Below are 18,079 nucleotides of genomic sequence, written 5' to 3' on the forward strand. Positions count from 1 at the left end.
CACACATTTCCTTCTTACATTTGTCTTGCCATATTTCTGTATATCTGACTCTCTCTCTTTCTTTCTCTCTTTCTCAACTCTCATTCTGTCCTCCTCTTCTCCCACCTCCACCCTGTATACTACATTAATTTTCCTTGCAGAAAGCAAATAATGGATTTGAGGTACCATATATGTTAGTAAATGACTTTATTGAACTTGGCTTCCTTTGGGTTTTTGTGAAATCCTCTGTGGTGTCTTGTTACCTGGAATAACAGTTTAGTCTGAGGCCTGCCAGATGACAGATTCTTGACAGTCTGTTATTGCTGTACGATAATATGTAATTGTTCTCTATGGAAATGACACAGTTTACAGAATGACGTTGTTGTTGTGTTGTGTCTTTTGGCTTTTCCCAGTTAGAGGTCGCCACAGCGGAACTCCGGTCCGCTAATGATTGGTAGTAGATTTTTACGTGCCGAGTTGCCAGCCCTGACGCACAACCTTCAACTATGGTACGCCCATTCATGCATGTCTCCATACAGAAGACGGTCTAGCTGAGAATCGAACAGGACAGCGTCTTACTGTGAGGTGACAACGCTACCGCAGCACCACCACCGCAGTAATTTTGCAGAAATTAATAGCAGGAAATGTTGCTACATAGTAAGGTTATTTTCAGTGTTGTAAATTGTAATGTGTTTGGTTTCTTAAGGCAGAATAGATGACATTTATGACAAAATCACCAAAACAGAGGAGCCAGCAGACTAAGGCGAACTGTGGAATTATTTATTAAGCAATAAAGCACTTATTCAAACAAACCGGTGTCGGCTTATAAGATCAATACTGAAGAAGGCTGCGATCTTATAAGCCGAAACTGGTTTGTTTGAATAAGTGCTTTATTGCTTAATAAATAATTCCACAGTTCGCCTTAGTCTGCTGGCTCTTCTATTTTGGTGATTTTGCATTTCTTTTTTGGGCCGTGCAGTTGCTTCACGTGCAGAAGTTTATTAGGTTTCTATTTATGTAAAAATGTCTAAAATGCTTTCTATGGCAGGTTGCCATGGGAACAGTTCCATAACCCAAGTGTGAAACTCATCCAGGATAACCAGGGACTGACCACAAAGACAAAAGAAATCCCCAGTGGGTGTAAGTATCAAGGAGCAGAGGGCTAATTGAGAGGCACATAGAGACAAAATATTGTACATTGCAGTGTCCTACTTCATGGCTAGAATGACAACAGGAAGAAAAAAGTTATATGAAGTCCATTTTGTAACATCTCTTCAACTATCAGTTCCCAGCTCCCTGTCATTTTACTAGTATGGTCAGGAGAAGGCAAGTAAAATAATCCTAATGAGTCACTGCATAATGTGAAACATAGAAAATATAAAAAATATAAAGAATTTTCATGTCATTTTGATGATTAAAATGTGCATGACTGTGGGACTGTATATATTTGCAGGTAATTTACAATATTTTGACAATCCCTTTTTATTCTGTGATCTTTCAGAGCACACATTGGGCAGAAAGATTCTGGCCAAGAGCTTTAGGAGTGTTTGTACCTTCTTAAAATAAGTTATGAAAGTTACTTCATACATTTAATTAAGTTTTGTCAGTCTAATAATAATTATAATTTGTACTTGCTTTTTGAATCTTTCTCTAGTAATGTTTTCCTAGCAAGATTAGGATCCTTTCATGGGTGAATGATAAGCTATCTGAAGGGTCATTTTAAAGCCAGTAACCTAAGATCAGAATCAAGCCCTATACATTATGTCTACGAGGTGAAGACATTAGCCATTATGCCAAACTCACCTCTTTAAAGGATAAGCAGAGGCCTTGCTGAGATTTAAACTCTTGACCCTGGTTTACTAGACCAATGCTCTACCCCTTGAGCTACAAGGCCACTATTTCTATTAAACAAGTATTATTGGGAGGCTTGTTTCATAAAAAAACTGCTTACATGATTTTGTTAAAATAAGGAGCTATCTTTTTGTTGTAGCCACTTCTAGCAAAAATATCAGTCCCTTTATTCATGTTTTATAGGTTCATAGGTTCATAGGTTTATACTAGGCTATCTGCCCTAAGGCATTTATAAGCCTAGCCCAAATTTTTGTGGCTTACGCCACTCCTTATATGAAAAAATACTGTGCCCATTAGTTTGTTGTGCCTCTGTCCAGCAGTGACACAGAGATGATTCCCAGGATAAACCTACGATCTCCCATCCACAGGTCAAGATTTCTCTTGAACAGAGCCAGTGAGGTGCTCTGCCTCACATGGACCGGGATTTTATTCCACAGCATAGGGAGTCTCTGAGTGATAAATCTATCCCTCCAGCACGTCCTATTTATATCCGTGCTAAGGTTTAAGTCGCTTGCTCTAGTGGTTTTGGTGGATTTGGATTTTTTGAGGTGGAGCATGTCCATTAATTCGGGGTTGGACATGGCCTTGTATGTCAGGCACATGTCACCTCTGAGCAGACGGTATGCAACTGAATAGAGCTGGAGTTTCTTCAATCTGGCAGCATAGGTATTAAAACCATTTGTGATGCATATTTTTACTTGCCAAAATGAAGTCGATAGTGCTGGGAGGGAAAAGATGCTGAAGCAAGAAATTGCATGTTTTCAATAATTTTCTGTTCGAAACACTAGACTTACATTTCCCCTTTTTTTGCAGTAACAACAAAGAAGAAGGAAAGCCCAAATCCACAACTATGTTGATATTATCCTGGAAAGAAAGGTTTTAATCAATCCATCAAGGCTCCGGTTCTCACCAAGAAAGGTAAGAATTGTATGCATCTTAAGGAAGTATGTAATTTGTGAAAAATCATGTTTAGGTGTAGCTTTTACCTTTATTACCTTACTCGCATGGACCAAACATGCATTTGGCCCCTCTCTGCAGTGTGAGTCAGTAGCTGATTTTGGTAAGCAGTCCTAGTAAATGACTATATAGTGTACATGATACGTGCTAAATAGTATGATCTGTGTCAGTTCTAAATGGCTGGCAGTTCATCAACTGCATGTACTTGGCCCTCATTCACTGCACATCTATCAACAATGTTATTTCTGGAGGGATGGAGTTCTGTGAGCAGCCTTAGAATTGATGACAGGGAAATACAGTTGTGTAAGTATACTCATCATAACTATAAATGCTCAACCAGGGGAACTACTGCTAAACTCTTATTCCTTACTCAGGGAAATTAGCCACAAATGAACTTCTTCCATCTGGTCTGAATTTATAAACTTTCAAATAGCCACAGACTACATTTTAATTTCTTCCCTTGCTCAAAATGCCTGCCCAATGCATGGCTAAAACTGTGTGTGTGGGGGAGTATAAACACACCATTTTAATCTTTTGTGTGCTCCCTTTCCTCATTCTGAAAAGTCCTGGGTGACCTCTCTGGTTTGCCCCAATTATTTCAGCCAGTGCTAGAAATCACAAGCCATGGCACCACATGGGTAGCCATGGGGGTACCAAGACCACTCTTCTCAATTACTGATCATTTTCTCTGGTACACAGCTGTACTATGTTCATCACAGGGAGCACTACTGCAGTATGATTCTTTATCCACGAAAAGAATACTAAAGTAGTTAGCTATTCCATTGACTTGGTAGTGGTTACAGCAAGCTCTGTAAGAATACAGTGCCAAAACTTGCCCTTTTCCAGGATTGTTTATCCAGCTTGTGAGGTTTTGAGAAGGTATGCACAGCAGTTTAGGTGCCTACCATGCAGATACTCTGAACTGTAATATTTCTAAAAGAAATCACTACATAGCTGTTACCATAGTGCACTGATCTTTCACGGGGCCTTCAAGGACTTTTCCATTGTTCTCCGAACAGAAGGTTATGCATTTGGCTATCTACTTCAACAGTATTTGCTTTTACAGGCCTATCTTGTATGACTGGCATGGAGGATACAAACAGCTGGCCCAGCTGCCTGAAATACATTGCTCTTGCTATGTAACAACTGAGTTGGCTGTTCAAATCCAACAAGTGTGATATCATATTTCTCCTGTTCTCATGGCTGAAACAGAAGAGAGATTTATGGCTTGATGTAGTACTGACTCTGATGCTACCTTGGACGTGAAGGAAAGGTTAGTTGTAAAATTAAATCACCCTATTTCTATTAAACAAAGTGTAAGGCTGTCTACTTATGAGGGAGCAAGCTCAGAGATCCTCCTGACTGAGAAAATAGCCACCAAAAGCAGTCTTCCAAGAAAAGAATATGAGTGCCACAGATGTACTGTCTCAAAATGTGTAAAGATTCATCTCTGTACTACAATTAAGGTTCCAAGAGGGCAGTACAGGTTTTGTGAGAATACTGAAATACAAGACTCGCATTATAAACTTCATCATTGAATGGGAGGGCAAAAAGGGGTCCAATGGAAGGCACGCAGCAGTGAGAGAAATGTGTTCCCTGACAAAGGCATAGGGAAACCCAGTGTGGAAGAGCTGTAATGCATACTGTAAGATTACTGGTTCTTTAGACCATGGGGGATAAAACTCCCCTAAAATTATATGACAAAAGAATTTGGATAATTAATATTGCTAGTGCTAGCCTTACTACCTTTATATATGATACATAATATTTCTGAGAATAAGGTATTAAGGGTATCAGACTGACAGCACTTAAGCCACTAGCTTGAGGGTTTGCAGATGTCAGTGCAACAATACCAACTCCTCCTGCATGTGGAGGGTATAGATTTGTTCAAACTGTAGTGGTCCTTCATTGCTCAGCTAGACTAGTTGGGAGAACTTCTGCTATCTTTGACCATAAAACAGTCATTAAAATGAGCTTGGCTTTATCATTTGTCTTTTGCAAAGCTTTATAGATGAGAAGAGTTGTTAGGAAGGTATACAGAAGTTCCCCTTCCAGGCATAAGGAACTGGTATGAAATTTCTTCAGCTGCAAATTCTTCTCTCATGTGAACAAGTCTATCGCAGGAGACACCCAGCTCTGACTCAAGGTTTGGAAGATAATGAGATCCAGTCTCCATTAATGATTGATGGATGCTGACCTGTTTCTCTACCCTACCACCAAATTAGGAGTTTGAGAATGTAGGAGGACTAGAAATAATGGCCCATCTGGAAGGCTATATTGCTGATTATTATTACCAGTCTGCATAGGTGGTATGAATGAGCTCCCCCCTCACTTGTTTATTTCCTACATTCCTGGTTTCCTGGCATTTGAAAACTTTCAAGGTTAGAAACAAGACCATCATTTCCTTTCTGTTGACATGTCTAATCACCATGGAGGTTATTCCACACTGCTTGAACTTTCATATGACTGACATGGGCTCCTCAAGCTAGATTTTGGGCCATCTGTGAACAGGGTTTGTGAACTCTGTAGATTTACAAGGGCTATCCTCTGGTTGCTAAACACTTGTTGTGACCACCAGTTGAAATCCATTCTAACTATTGAGATTATAAAAAAAATACTAAGTCCAAGGGTTGACTATGCTATTCCCACAAACTTCTGTAATACTACTGCATCTTCCCCATGTGCAGCATGGCCAGCTTAATGAAGAATTACATAGTCCATTGATTTCAGGAATGTCGAGGATGACACAGCAATCCTTTGGACCAGAATAGAATGTTTTTGTTCTTCAACAGGAACAGTTTGCTCACTTCTGTATCCAGCAGAGCATTCAGGAAAATATCTGAAGTCCATGGTGTTAGGCTTGAGTAGGCTAAGTTCAGAGAGAACCCTAGGCTGTTTAGGTCAGTGTATGGAGTACCTCAGAACCTTTTGCATCTCTTTTCTTGTGGTGTATTAGATGAAAATATAATTCAGATATGGATAAGTATTAATGCACTAGGTTCTGATGTGGGCAATCATGGACGCCAAATATCTTGAAAGCACACTGGATGCAGTAGAAAGATAATCAGGTGAACAGAATGTGCTCAAACTCTGCCACAAATCTCAGGAACTGTCTTTGGTCCTTGTAGATGGGGCATGCAAATAGGCTTCCTTCAGACTCCTTCATACCCACAGTGAACAACAGTGTCTTTGGTAAAAGAAGTGGGAGAAGTGCCTATAAGGTTAGTACACTAAATCTGATTAACTTAAGAACTTGTTTATCCTATGTAGAACTAGTATGGGTCATCAAGACGCATCTTTTGTTGGACCTAAGGAAAGTCTGGAATAATAGTTCCTGATCCTCCACAAGGATTCCTTCTATAGATTTACACTGCAAAATTTGACACAGAATTAGCTGTGCCACTTCCACTTGATGTGAGGGAGTGGTAAGTATTCCTAGGAAAAGAGGCAAGGCTTTGAATGGTGTTTTTATCCAGTAGAAATGCTGTCCTTTGTCCACTTGCTCATTTCATAAGGAAACAATTTGCTATTAATTAGAAATGACTCCCTCCAGAATATACAAGGCCTATCTCCAGAACATATCTCACAGCTGTCCAGATTTTGTCTCATATTTTTAGTCTGCTCTTCATAGGCTTTATGCTTTTTGGCAAATCACTGACGATTCAAGTCGGTAAATAATGATACATATTTGAGTTTCAGCCTTCATATCCTTTAGGAAATGCATGTTAACACAAAACCTGTTATTCTGGTAACTTTCCAAGTTTGCAAGAGTAATATTTAAAATCTGTTCCTATTTTCCAGCCATTGTCCCACAATTATCTTAACCGTTGTCAAGCTTTATTGCTCTAAGGTGTTGAGAGGTTTGCTCCAGAATATGTGATTGAGCAGAGTGGTGGACAGCAGGGAAAGAGTAAAAGCAAAGTGCTGGTAAAAGCATACTCATTACTGTCCAATGCCACCTTAGTAGGGAAGGGACTTACCTTCCCTCACCCTACCATGCTTTTTTCCCCTACCTTTACCACCTTTTCTGGTCTGCATTTTCTTGACCACCATCTTTTGTCCAAATCAAGTCACCCTTACAGAGCTGTAACTGTGGCAGGGCAAAGGAGGCAGCTGCTCTGACAGCAATGTGTTAGGAAACAAGATCAGCAGGTACCAGTTAGTATGAGTACATAAATGCTGGCACTTAATTTGCAGTCGCAGCTGAAATGCTAAAGCACTCATTGGGTAGCAAGCTGCTTGTTACATTTCTAGAAAGCAGTTTGTTATAGTTTTAAAGCAAAACAGCATTTTTTCTAGTCTTCAGCTCTGAAAATATTTTCTTTCTCTGCTGTCTTAGATTGATTCCCATAAAAGAGCAATTGTTTTGTAGGATGGTTCAGATTTTAACTTGATATTGTAGGATTATATCATAGTTTGCCTGTCTCCATGGATTTTTCCCTTCACTTCTGGAGTCTTAAAAACTTTAATGGGGAGGGAAAACATGAAATTCTTATCCAGGGGTCATCTAATAGCTGTCCTTTCACATAATTGTTTAGAGCCAGGATTCTCATAAAAGCATGTCTTTGTATAGCAGTCCCTACTGTTATGCTTATACAGTTAATATCTGTTGTATAATAACCACAGTTAATGCTATGCTTCCTTAGCTTAAAGGCTGTCTGGTACAGATAATGCAGGCTATTTCTTAAGGCCTCATCAGAGATCTCTCCCGTAATATCTTCTGTTTGTTTCCAGCTATCTCCCTGGCACTTTATTTTGTGTATTCAGAAATTTGTAACTCTAAATGCTAAACTGGATAAGGTATACACCCTTTTCCCTAAAAGCAGTCTAACAGGTGCCCATTGGAAGTCTGAGGACTGTAATTGCAAATCTAGGAACAGCAAAAATTTAACTGAGAATAGGATAGATATATAGTAATTCCAAGACTGTAATATCTTGAAATATCCCCCCTCCTCTGAGGTGCAGCATGTGCAGGTATGTGGGATACAGCCATAAGACACTGGGAGGAAAAGAGGTCAAAGCTCCTTGCACAATGCCTTAAATATGTGACAGGGATGCTTGGAATTTGCTGTATTTTTTTCAGGAATTGCAATTTTGTTTTTCAAAGCATCAAGACTCAATATTGGGTCTCACATTTCAAGGTCAGAGCTTTGGTTCAGCACCCAGAGTTTTGTGTCATTATGGAATTTAAACAGGGCTGTAACCAGTCTGAATCACCATATATTATTCAGGGATAACACTGCTGGTCAACTACTGGATTTTGTTATAAGGGCATGTACAGATTTCCTGCACATTATAAACCTGTGTGACTTCTGGAGGAGGACTAGAGGTTGAAGTTCATCTAGAGATGTGGCTTCAAATGTATTCTCAAAACCAAGGAGCAAGGAGGCAGCCTTCCACTTAGGCTGTACTATATACAGGAGATCTATTTACATCTTAAGTGACCTGAAAAAGTCTTTCAGACTCTTTTTAGAATGTTCCCTCATTGATGCCCCCTAGGAAGCATCGACTGGAAGGGAGATAAATGTTATGGCTTTGCTATCATTATATTAAGTATGTGAAGTGTTCCACATCTAGGTCTAAATCTGAGGACTACTGGGGAGGAGATTCCATCTTTCATACCACTGGAAAGTGACTTCCAAAGATGACAGTTAGGCATGGAGGTTGATGTTATATCACATGATCATATATTCTTTGGAAAATTTCCTGTGACTGAAAGTGTCAGAAGCTGGAACAGACATTGGTAAGGGAGGTTGACTGCTCTGCAGACATCATCCTTTGTAATGTCAAAGTCAGAGGATATTCCCTGCTTAGATTCCTGTATAACCAGTAGCCCCACTAGATCCTCTTGTGTAAGGATAACCAGAATATCTAATGGCACATTCACAAATGACATGGCTTAGAGGCATAAATCACTTCAGCAGAAGTCAGAATTTGACCACTCAATGAAAACTCACTGTCTGTCTTTAGAAGGGACAGCATAAGAGGAAATGAGGTCAAAACAGACCACATGACCTGGGTAGACTAGGTAATGACTCATTGGTTCTGACACCCTCGGGTTTGGGCAGAAATGATGAGGTCACTATATCATTTTGTTGTCTTCTCACTAATTTATTTTCTGATTTTTGACATTTCCATTTTGATATTTTTAGGATGGCGCACTGGTGCAGAGGTTGTATTGTCGCCTCACACCAAGAGGTTCTCCAGTTCAATTCTCAGCTAGAGTGCCTTCTGTGTGGAGTCTGCATTTCCTCCCTGCGTTTGTATGGGTTTCCTCCAGGTACTCCATTTTCTTCCCACAGTACAAAGACATGCATCTGGAGTGTTTCTCCCCAGGCCTCTACTGAAAATTGGCTTCATTCCAAGTCGGACTTTCCTGGTAAACAAATGATAAATAAATATGCATATGCTATTTTATAGGTGATATTTTATTCTTATGGCTACTAGTCAAGGGTTCTCTAGCCTGAGGAGGGGTGGACACCCTTTATTCTAATGTGTACAGCTTCTTCAGCTGAAGGAATGCCTTTACAATTTAAAACTTGAGAAGATGCACCTTCTTGTTAAAGGTAACATGTTGCTTGTGGGTGAAGACTTGCTGGTTCTCCTCCAGACAGAAAAGGCATGGACTTTGGAAAACTCCATTTCACATAACAATCCATTAAAAAAATTCAAGAAATTCAAGCACAATTAGAGAACCTATTATATGCAAAATTTGTCTTGCAACTGGTACTTAATGTTATTTGAAAGTCATAAGGGACATACAGACACACATAAATGACCATATCTTGTACCAAAAAATAAATAAAATGGTGAAAGCTGATCAACCTTTTGGTTGTGTGTTAAGGGAATGTCCTGGCCAAAGAGGGGGACTCATTTTCTACTCTGGGGATGCCTAAGAGCTCTGGAAATCAGAATGGAAAAGCTGCTGACCATCTGTGGTTAATTTCCATAATTAAATATTTATATTGCAACAATGATCCTTATGATGAGCTTCAATAGTGTAGCTTTTCTTAGTAATGAACAGAATCAGGAATTTTTCATCCTGTGTATGTTTCAGTGTCAAACAGTGATTTCAGTTAAGTAAGAAGGCCATGTGTGCAATATTTGTTTAAACATAAACTTCTGTAATTAAATTTACTGTCTGATGACCAGAAAATTTCTAAGCAATGCGTCAGGTATTGTGAGCAACAAAGTCGCATCATAAACAATGGCCAGATTTAAGAATTTACCTACAAAACTGAGAAAAGTTTGTGGGCTAAGTAGTGTAATCAGGTAGAGAAATATGCAGATTAGTGGGCCAGGCAGTCTTTATCTTCCATTAGAGGCTATGTGTCTAGACCTTTGTGAGTACATTAGCAAATGTCTGAGAGGAACTATTGATAACGACTTTAACAGCAAAGGCAGAAATTGCTCCAAAGATGAGCTTAGTAAGGTCTGTCCATCTATTTTTTAAATTGCTTGTCTTAGCCAGGGTCACAGTAATGTCATAATAAGAGACATAAAGCCTCCAGCTGGGACCGAGTCTATCCTGGGGTATCTTCACTATGGGTCTTGCCTGGTATACCTCCGAAGAAAGATGTGTAGGGGAAATTCTCCTTATGTGCCCAAACTACATCAACTGGCACTTTCCAACCCGAAAGACAAATGATTACCCTTCAAAATCTCCCAGGATTGTTAGGTATCGCACTCTGCCCTGAAGAAGAAGTTCAGCTACTGTCGCTTGTCCGGTCAGGATAAAACAGACAAGCGGTTGTGGGTTCAGTTCAAGCAGCTTTATTGCACACAAACACATCAGGAATGAGGCTTTGTAACATGAAAGCACTACTGGTTGGTTTGAATCTTTTCACCTCCATAAGCAACAAGCTTCGCACAATTGGACAAATTAAGTTGCTCACCAGCCCTCACTTTAGCAAATGCTTTTGCCGACATTACATTATACTTTTAACCAGTGTCTACTTTGAGCTCTGTGGGTTTACCATTGATCAAGACAGTACAAAATACTTTATTCTTTGCCAACAAATCTACTGCCTTAACCTTTTCAGCAACCACTGATACACCATCTACATAGAAAGTAGGGTTGCAGCTCTCTATATGATCAACTTGCTTTCTTGTGTGACCTTTCTTAATAACTTGAATGAGGCTTGCTTGATCTACAAAATGTATAAAAATTATTCCATTTTTTACACTTGTGGCATTGCTGACCAAATGCTAAGCAGGTCTCTTTTTTACACTCATGACTGGCACCATAATTACGAATCTTAACAATAAGACTTGACTTGGGTTTTGCTGACTCACCCTTAGAGTGCACTGAACATGCCCTTTTTACTGAGCTAATCTTGGAACTTGCTAGAAGGTTATGAGGTTTCCCTGGTAGATTCACAGGGGTTGCAGCTGCCATGTGCTTAGGCCTGTTTCTGCTTGCCATGTGTTGCATGCTGTCTACGTTTGATCAAGAGGCTATTGAAACCATGCTCTTATCACTTACAAGCATTATTGTGTGACTTTCTGTGTGCTCATGGATTTGACAAATCTCTATGGCTTCTCTTAATGTTAAATCACTGTCATGAAGCAAAATCTTTCTCACTGCACCACACACCAGCCTGTGCTTTATTAACTCATCTTTCGAGTCACCAAATCTGTACGTTTTAGCCTTATCTCTCAAGTCAGTGATATAAGCTGCAAAAGTTTCACCTGGATTTTCGTCTCTTGTATAAAATAAGTGCCTCTCTAATGTAACACTTGTTTGGGGGTTGCACATTTCTCTAAATTTGCATTTTAAGCACTCAGGTCCTCCCTTGATTCAGCCGGTACCACAATATGGTGGTTTTCCCCTCTCTCCTGCATATACTGCTGGTGCATACACAAATGAATGCTCTCTTTCAATGGCCTCTGACCCAGCTAAGTTAAGCAAAATGAACGCCCTTTTATGTGCATCCTTTGTCAGAAAAAGCTGCTTGTATGAAAATATCGTATTTCTGCTCAAATACTCCCCACTTTTCAACTATATTATGATCAAACACAAGTGGAAAAGGTCTATGAAATGCCTCTGCCATATCAACACACAGTAGTGAAGGTGCTTGAAATTATGTATGAACATGCACACCTAAATATGTATGCCAGAACTTTATGCCAGTACTTGTAATTATGCCCAATGGTACAACAAACTCTTTGAAATAACTGCACTTTGCCAAATAAGTCTCCATAGCACAAGAACACTTTGAAATCACTGTACTTTGTGAAACCACTCCTTATCAGTGTAAGAAATACTTCAAAATTACTGTACTTTGTGAATAAACTGTACACACCAGAAGAAGCTCAGAGCAAAAAACACTTCAAGATGAATTTACTTTGCAAATAAACTGTACACAGCACAAGAACCTTTCAAAATGGCTGTACTTTGGGAAATTACTCTGTACAGTGTAAGAAACACTTTGAAATGGTGGCACTCTGCAAATAAATGTACACAGCACAAGAAACTTTTTGAAATGGCTGTACTTTAACTGCACTTTGCAATATAACTGTAGTTTGCACACAGCAAACTTTTTGAAATAATTGCACCGCAACAAAGCACACACTCTGCAAACACCTTGCATGCTCTGAGATACTTTGAACAACTCTAGTCATGCTTTGAATGGCCTTCGGTCAATCCAAAGTAATAGTTTGTGCCCAAACAGTCTTTTCTAAAAAAAAAAACAACAGTTGCATTGCTCTTTAAGCTTAATTTACCTTTTTATTGTACCCGTTATGCCCTTTTAATCTCTTATCATGCTCATTATACCTTTCTTGTGCCCGTTTTACTTTAAACATGCTCGTTATGCAAACCAAAGTTAATTCTGAGCCCCATAGGAATATCTCTGCTAGCTTTATCAAATATCATTGGTTTCGAACATTTTGTTTAATTAATAATGCATTTTGTGCCTTTCATTTGATTAATAATATGTTTTGTGCTACTTGTTTGATTAATAATGCATTTTGTGACTTACAAATGCACCTTTTCATTTTCTTTGCCAAATAAATAATTTGTGCAAGTTTTTACCTTAGTTTCTGGCCCTTTTTTGTTTCTCTGAACTCTGTTTCACTCAACCAGCTTAATCTGCCTTCACATTCAGCTCTGCACCTCATGACTTGAAGAAGTTGCTCTCTTAATCTCAATTCTGACACCAAGTCGCTCGCTGGTCAGGATAAAACAGACAAGCAGTTGTGGGTTCAGTTCAAGCAGCTTTATTACACACAAACAGATCAGGAATGAGGCTTTGTAACTTAAACTTAAATAAACTTATAAACAGACTGACTACCATACTCATACATGTTAACACTCTGGCTATTATCTCAAAATGGCACTGCTGCCTGCACATGCTCACTATTTATATGCACATGCTTACATCTGGAAATGTTTCTTAAAGGTACATACACAGGCTCTGTTCTACAGCTACCATATGAATAAATCTCATTTCTGCTGCTTGTATCTGCAATCTCATCCTTTTGGCCACTGCCCAAAGTTTGTAAAAGTGAGAGTGTTACCTGCTGAGTCACTAACACTACTTTGTGTTGATCATAGAAGGTTACTAGACTATTGGCCCTGAGGCCCTTATAAGCCTAGCCAAGAGTTTAGCCCATGTTTAGACAAGTCAGCACCCAAAGCCCCTGTCCAGCAGGGATGCAGGTGGAATTCCAGGGGTGTATTTTCTATTTCCCATCCAGTTATCCAGGTTGCTCTTAAAAAGGGATAATGAGGTACTCTGCTTGACATGGAGAGGGAATATATTCCACAAATGGGAGAGTCTCTGGGACACAAATCTGTCCCACCAACAAGTCCTTTTGATATCACAGACCAGGTTGAGGTCGTGCGTACAGGTTGCTCGAGTGGAGCTTGACTTGTGGATATGCAGCAGTCCCATCCAAGGTGAGGTCTGAGATTGCTTTATATGCCAAACAGAGGTCACCCCTGAGGAGTCTGTATGAAACTGAGTAGAGGCCGAGGGCTTTTACCCTATCTGTGTAGGATAGATGTTTGTGGCCCTGGATTCTCCTGGTGAGGAACCTATGTGGTCTTTCCAGCTGCTGCATGTGCTTTGCGCGGTACATGCCGAAGGGGGCATTGTACTCGATAATTGGCCTTATAAGGGAAGAATACAGGGATGTTATAACCTCTTTGTTTCTGGATGAGATACCCTTACTTTTTAGGTGGGCCATGCAGAAAGCATTCCGTATAACAGAAGCAACATGGTGGTCAAATGTCAGGTAGCTATCAACCTGGCTGCCCAAATCTCTCACTACTGATTGTGTACTTAGGACATTGTTATTAATGTGATAATATGTGGGGATGTCACTCTCGCCAAAGGGGATGATAATGCATATTTTTGGCATTCAGCTTGAGGCCATGTTTCTGCCACCAGTCATTTGTTTGGCTGAGACCCTCTTGGAGGACATCCACATCACTTGGGGAATTGATGACTGTGCCCAGCTTGCAGTCATCTGCAAACTTGGTCAGCCATACTCCACTGGTTTTGGCCTGCACCTCAGAGAAGTATATCCTGAATAACAAAGGCCACAAGACCGATCACTGGGGTACACCGCTCGTTATGATTCGATTGCTTAAGGTGGCTTCTCCTATTTTGATTCGGTGGGTTCTATCAGTGAGCCAGTTTGCTACCCATCTGGTAACATATGAATTGATACCTAGCTGAGAGAGTTTATCTATTATGCCCAAGTGGGGAATAGTGTTGAAGGCTTTGACCAGGTCAAGGTAGGTGGTGTACATGGCTTTGGTAACTGTCTCAAAAGAAGTCGACCAGATTTAACAGATATGACCTCCCCTTGAAAAAGCCAAATGGTGTGGGGTCGAGTGTTTGGAGGTTGCCAATGTCCCTGTTAATGAGGTCCATAATAATCTGTTCCATGGCCTTGCAGATCAGGCTAGTTAGTCTGATGAGTCTATAATTTCCTTGATTGGTGAACGCTCCACCTTTGCGTAAAGGGATGACAGTGGCTGTCCTCCACTCGGCTGGGACAAAGCCGCTACTCAAGCTTTGGTTGAATAGGGTGCCTAATGGTGCTGCGAATTCATGCCTGAGTTCATGTAGGATGCAGCCAGTGATGTTATCAGGTCCCACAGAGGCTGTATTCTTTGCCTTTGAGAGGGCAGTGATTACCTGTTTCCTAGAGATAAGGGATGGGAGGCAGGTACTGGGGATGTCCTGGTTTACTGATGGGGGGACAGAGGGAAGAAGTTTTCACTGAATCTGTCAGCCAGTAGATTGGCTATATCTACAGCATTTGTGTATGTGGTGTCCTTGACCACCAGTTCTGAACAGATCTGGGTGCTTCCTTTGAGATTTCAGACATATGTGAAGAAGGCCTTATGACTGTCTCTAGTAGATGTGGCCAATTTGGACTCGAAGTTGGCTTTAGAGGATTTCACTAGTGCTCTTATTTGCTTGTTCAGGCTAAGGAGAGATTACTTCCAACTGGGTACCTGCTCCTTCTTGGTCCTGGACAGTAATATTTTCCTTTTGTTATATAGTTTATTTATTGCAGATGTCCACTAGACAGGTTTACTCTTCCTTGTGGAGGATGATTTTGTCCTGTCGGGTATTCCTGATTCAATGCATCTATGTAAATGCTTGTATGGTACTTTGGTATGGATTTGGACATTGGTGCCAGTTCCTACAGTGGGGGAGGGCTGTGAAGCTGTTTATACCATCCCTCAGGAGGTTATAATCAGCTTTGGAGAAGTTTTTCTTTTTTACTCTAGCTGGGGGGGGGTGAGAGGAGATGGTGACTTCGAAAGTGACCGCTTTATGGTCGGATCTTACGAGAGAGGATGATACTGTAGGGGTGCTGCAGTGGTTACCCATGTTGGTTAATACCAAATCCAAGATATTATCACCTTTTGTGGAGGTATCAACTAGCTGTTCCAAGGCATTTGCACTGATAAAATCGAGGAATCTCTGGGCATTTGTGTTCTGTCATGAGTAGTTTTTCCAATCAATGGTTGGGTAATTAAAGTCACCCAGGATCAGGGTAAAGGGTTGAATCTTGATAGATTTGGAGAGGTCCAGATAGGTTGAGTGGGCATCTTGAGTCAAATTTGGGGGCCTGTAGCTAGCTATAATTTGAATAGGGGTCTTGTCAATGGCTAACTGCCCCTGGAGTGTCTCCTGTGCATCATACTGTTTAACCAGCCTGGAGATGTGTGTGTCTTAATATATATTGAAACTCCACCTCCTTTGGCTTTGCTGCCCACAGTTTGGGGGTCTGAATGTGTAATAGAATGAGTAACCAGGTAAGGCTGGGGTGCTCTCCACAGCTTTGAACGAGGTTTCTGTGACTGCACAAATGTCAGCATCTTCCAGGGTTAAGAATGCTTGCAATGAGTGCAGTTTCATGTTTAGGCTCCTAGCGTTTAGCGGCATGACCTGTAATTTGCGTTTTGTTGAAATGTTTATGTTGCTAGCATTGACCTCATAACTTTTCCTAAAAAAGGCACTATGGCAGAGGCAAGGATCTTTGCCAGAAGCCTGAAGCCCAAGTGAGACAGATGCAGACCATTTCTAGCAAAGCATCATGGTCTGTCGATCATATCTTCCCAGGCTGTCAGGTACTGGATCCCCCTGGAATGACATCAGAAACTAAGCCAATTGTTAAAGTCAAACATTTTCTATTTGTATTGAGGCATCATTCTGGGTGACCGTAGAATGCTGCTTAAGGCTAGGAACATACCTGCCTGGGACACATATTCAGCGAGCTCAATCATGTCTCTCTTCATATAGTCCAAGGAGGTATGCCTCAAGTTGTTCACACCAATATGGACTATGACAGAGTCATAACAGTACCTGTTGTTGAAGGATATGAGTGTGTGTGTGATATGGAGGATTCTGGCACCTAACAAACAACTAACCGTGACTTTCTCCTTATCCAGCTTGGTGAGAGGCACCTGTGTGTCTCACAACAGAATCTTCTATGATTAATATGTTGGGTTTATGGTTAGGAATTAGTGGTTGAGAGACACTGGTGTGTGGACTATGCATGGTATGTGGTGTGGAGGGTTGTGGAGTTCTCATGTGTTTTTGCCTCTGAGGTCTCCTTTGTTTGGGTTTGTTTTTGTTGAGGACCTCTGCATATGTGGGTGTGTGTTGTGTAGTTGTGGGTGGTGTTTGAGGTGTAGTGATTGTGTTGACAACCTTCTCAGTGCCAGATGTACTGGCTTGTGAAGGAGAGAGCATAGACTCTAACGTCTGTATGTAATTGCATCTATCACAAATTGTTTTCCTAGGTGGTAGTAGTTGATGGTTGTCCATGTACATGAGGCATTTGCTACACTGTCTCAGGATGCCCATATTGAGCAGGCTGGCTGGAGAAAACGTAGGAAAATGTCCATCCATATTTTTCAGAATCTGAGGATGAGAGGCCAGGGAGAGCTAAGGGGTAGGCCTAAAGTCCAAGTACTTGATTGAAATACAGACAGTGAGTGTGTGTGTGTGTGTGTGTGTGTGTGTGTGTGTGTGTGTGTGTGTGTGTGTGTGTGTGTGTGTGTGTGTGTGTGTGTGTGTGTGCAGATGTGCCCATGTGCATATCTGCATATTTGTGCCTGGTGTACAGTTACAGAGAAATGGATGTAATTACATAAAAGTACCTCTTCACTTTTGGGTTTAGTGTCTAGTTTGTCTTCAGACCCTCTGGAAACTGTGAGGGAGTATTGATATTTGTTAGGGACCACATAATTTCATTGACAGATTTCCTGTGACTCCAAATTTGAACTCTTAGAAGTCTAAGCTGCCATAAACAATGTTAATTACCATTTATAAGTAGATATAGATTACTTTCTATGTTCTCTACTGATCATCATTGCTATACTAATGGCTTAAACGAAATAGCTATTAATCTAAACACTCATATACTACGCAACTGCAATTATCTGTTTATAAACTGTCTGACCTATACTACAAAGAGTAAGAATGCCCAGTGCTTCTTTGACTTTATAAATGCAACCTCCCTCAAATAAAGAGTCAGTCTTTCCAATAGTTGCCCCAGTCCTTGATCTCATTCTCACTGATATGTCCATTTGTAACACCTGTCACCATCCCTTGTTAAATCAGATCATAAATCCATGGTCTTCTACTTTAGAAATGGTGGAACTGCCTATGCTAATACCTCTGTGATCAGGGGCTTCTCCAAAGCAAGCTTTATGCTATTACTCAATGAACTGAGGTAATTCTCATCTGATGGATCCCATTGCTAATTCTTTCTCCTATGTTTCTGATTACTACCAAGACTTAAATAATGTTTCATA

At 40.5% G+C, this 18,079-nt stretch overlaps 1 protein-coding gene across 1 annotated transcript in view; it reads left to right on the forward strand.

The window, feature by feature from the left end:
• Positions 1-18,079, forward strand: part of LOC122804124 (ankyrin repeat and fibronectin type-III domain-containing protein 1-like) — an 828,648-nt gene that overhangs the window by 307,264 nt on the left and 503,305 nt on the right. Inside the window, exon 3 of the mRNA XM_044073813.1 lies at positions 2,644-2,748. The gene's annotated coding sequence lies outside the window, so the exon portion shown is untranslated. The remainder of the gene's footprint in view (positions 1-2,643; positions 2,749-18,079) is intronic.

The sequence above is a fragment of the Protopterus annectens genome, chromosome 1.part0, assembly GCF_019279795.1.
Source record: "Protopterus annectens isolate FY-2018-M chromosome 1.part0, PAN1.0, whole genome shotgun sequence".
In the NCBI taxonomy this organism is placed as follows: Eukaryota; Metazoa; Chordata; order Ceratodontiformes; family Protopteridae; genus Protopterus; species Protopterus annectens.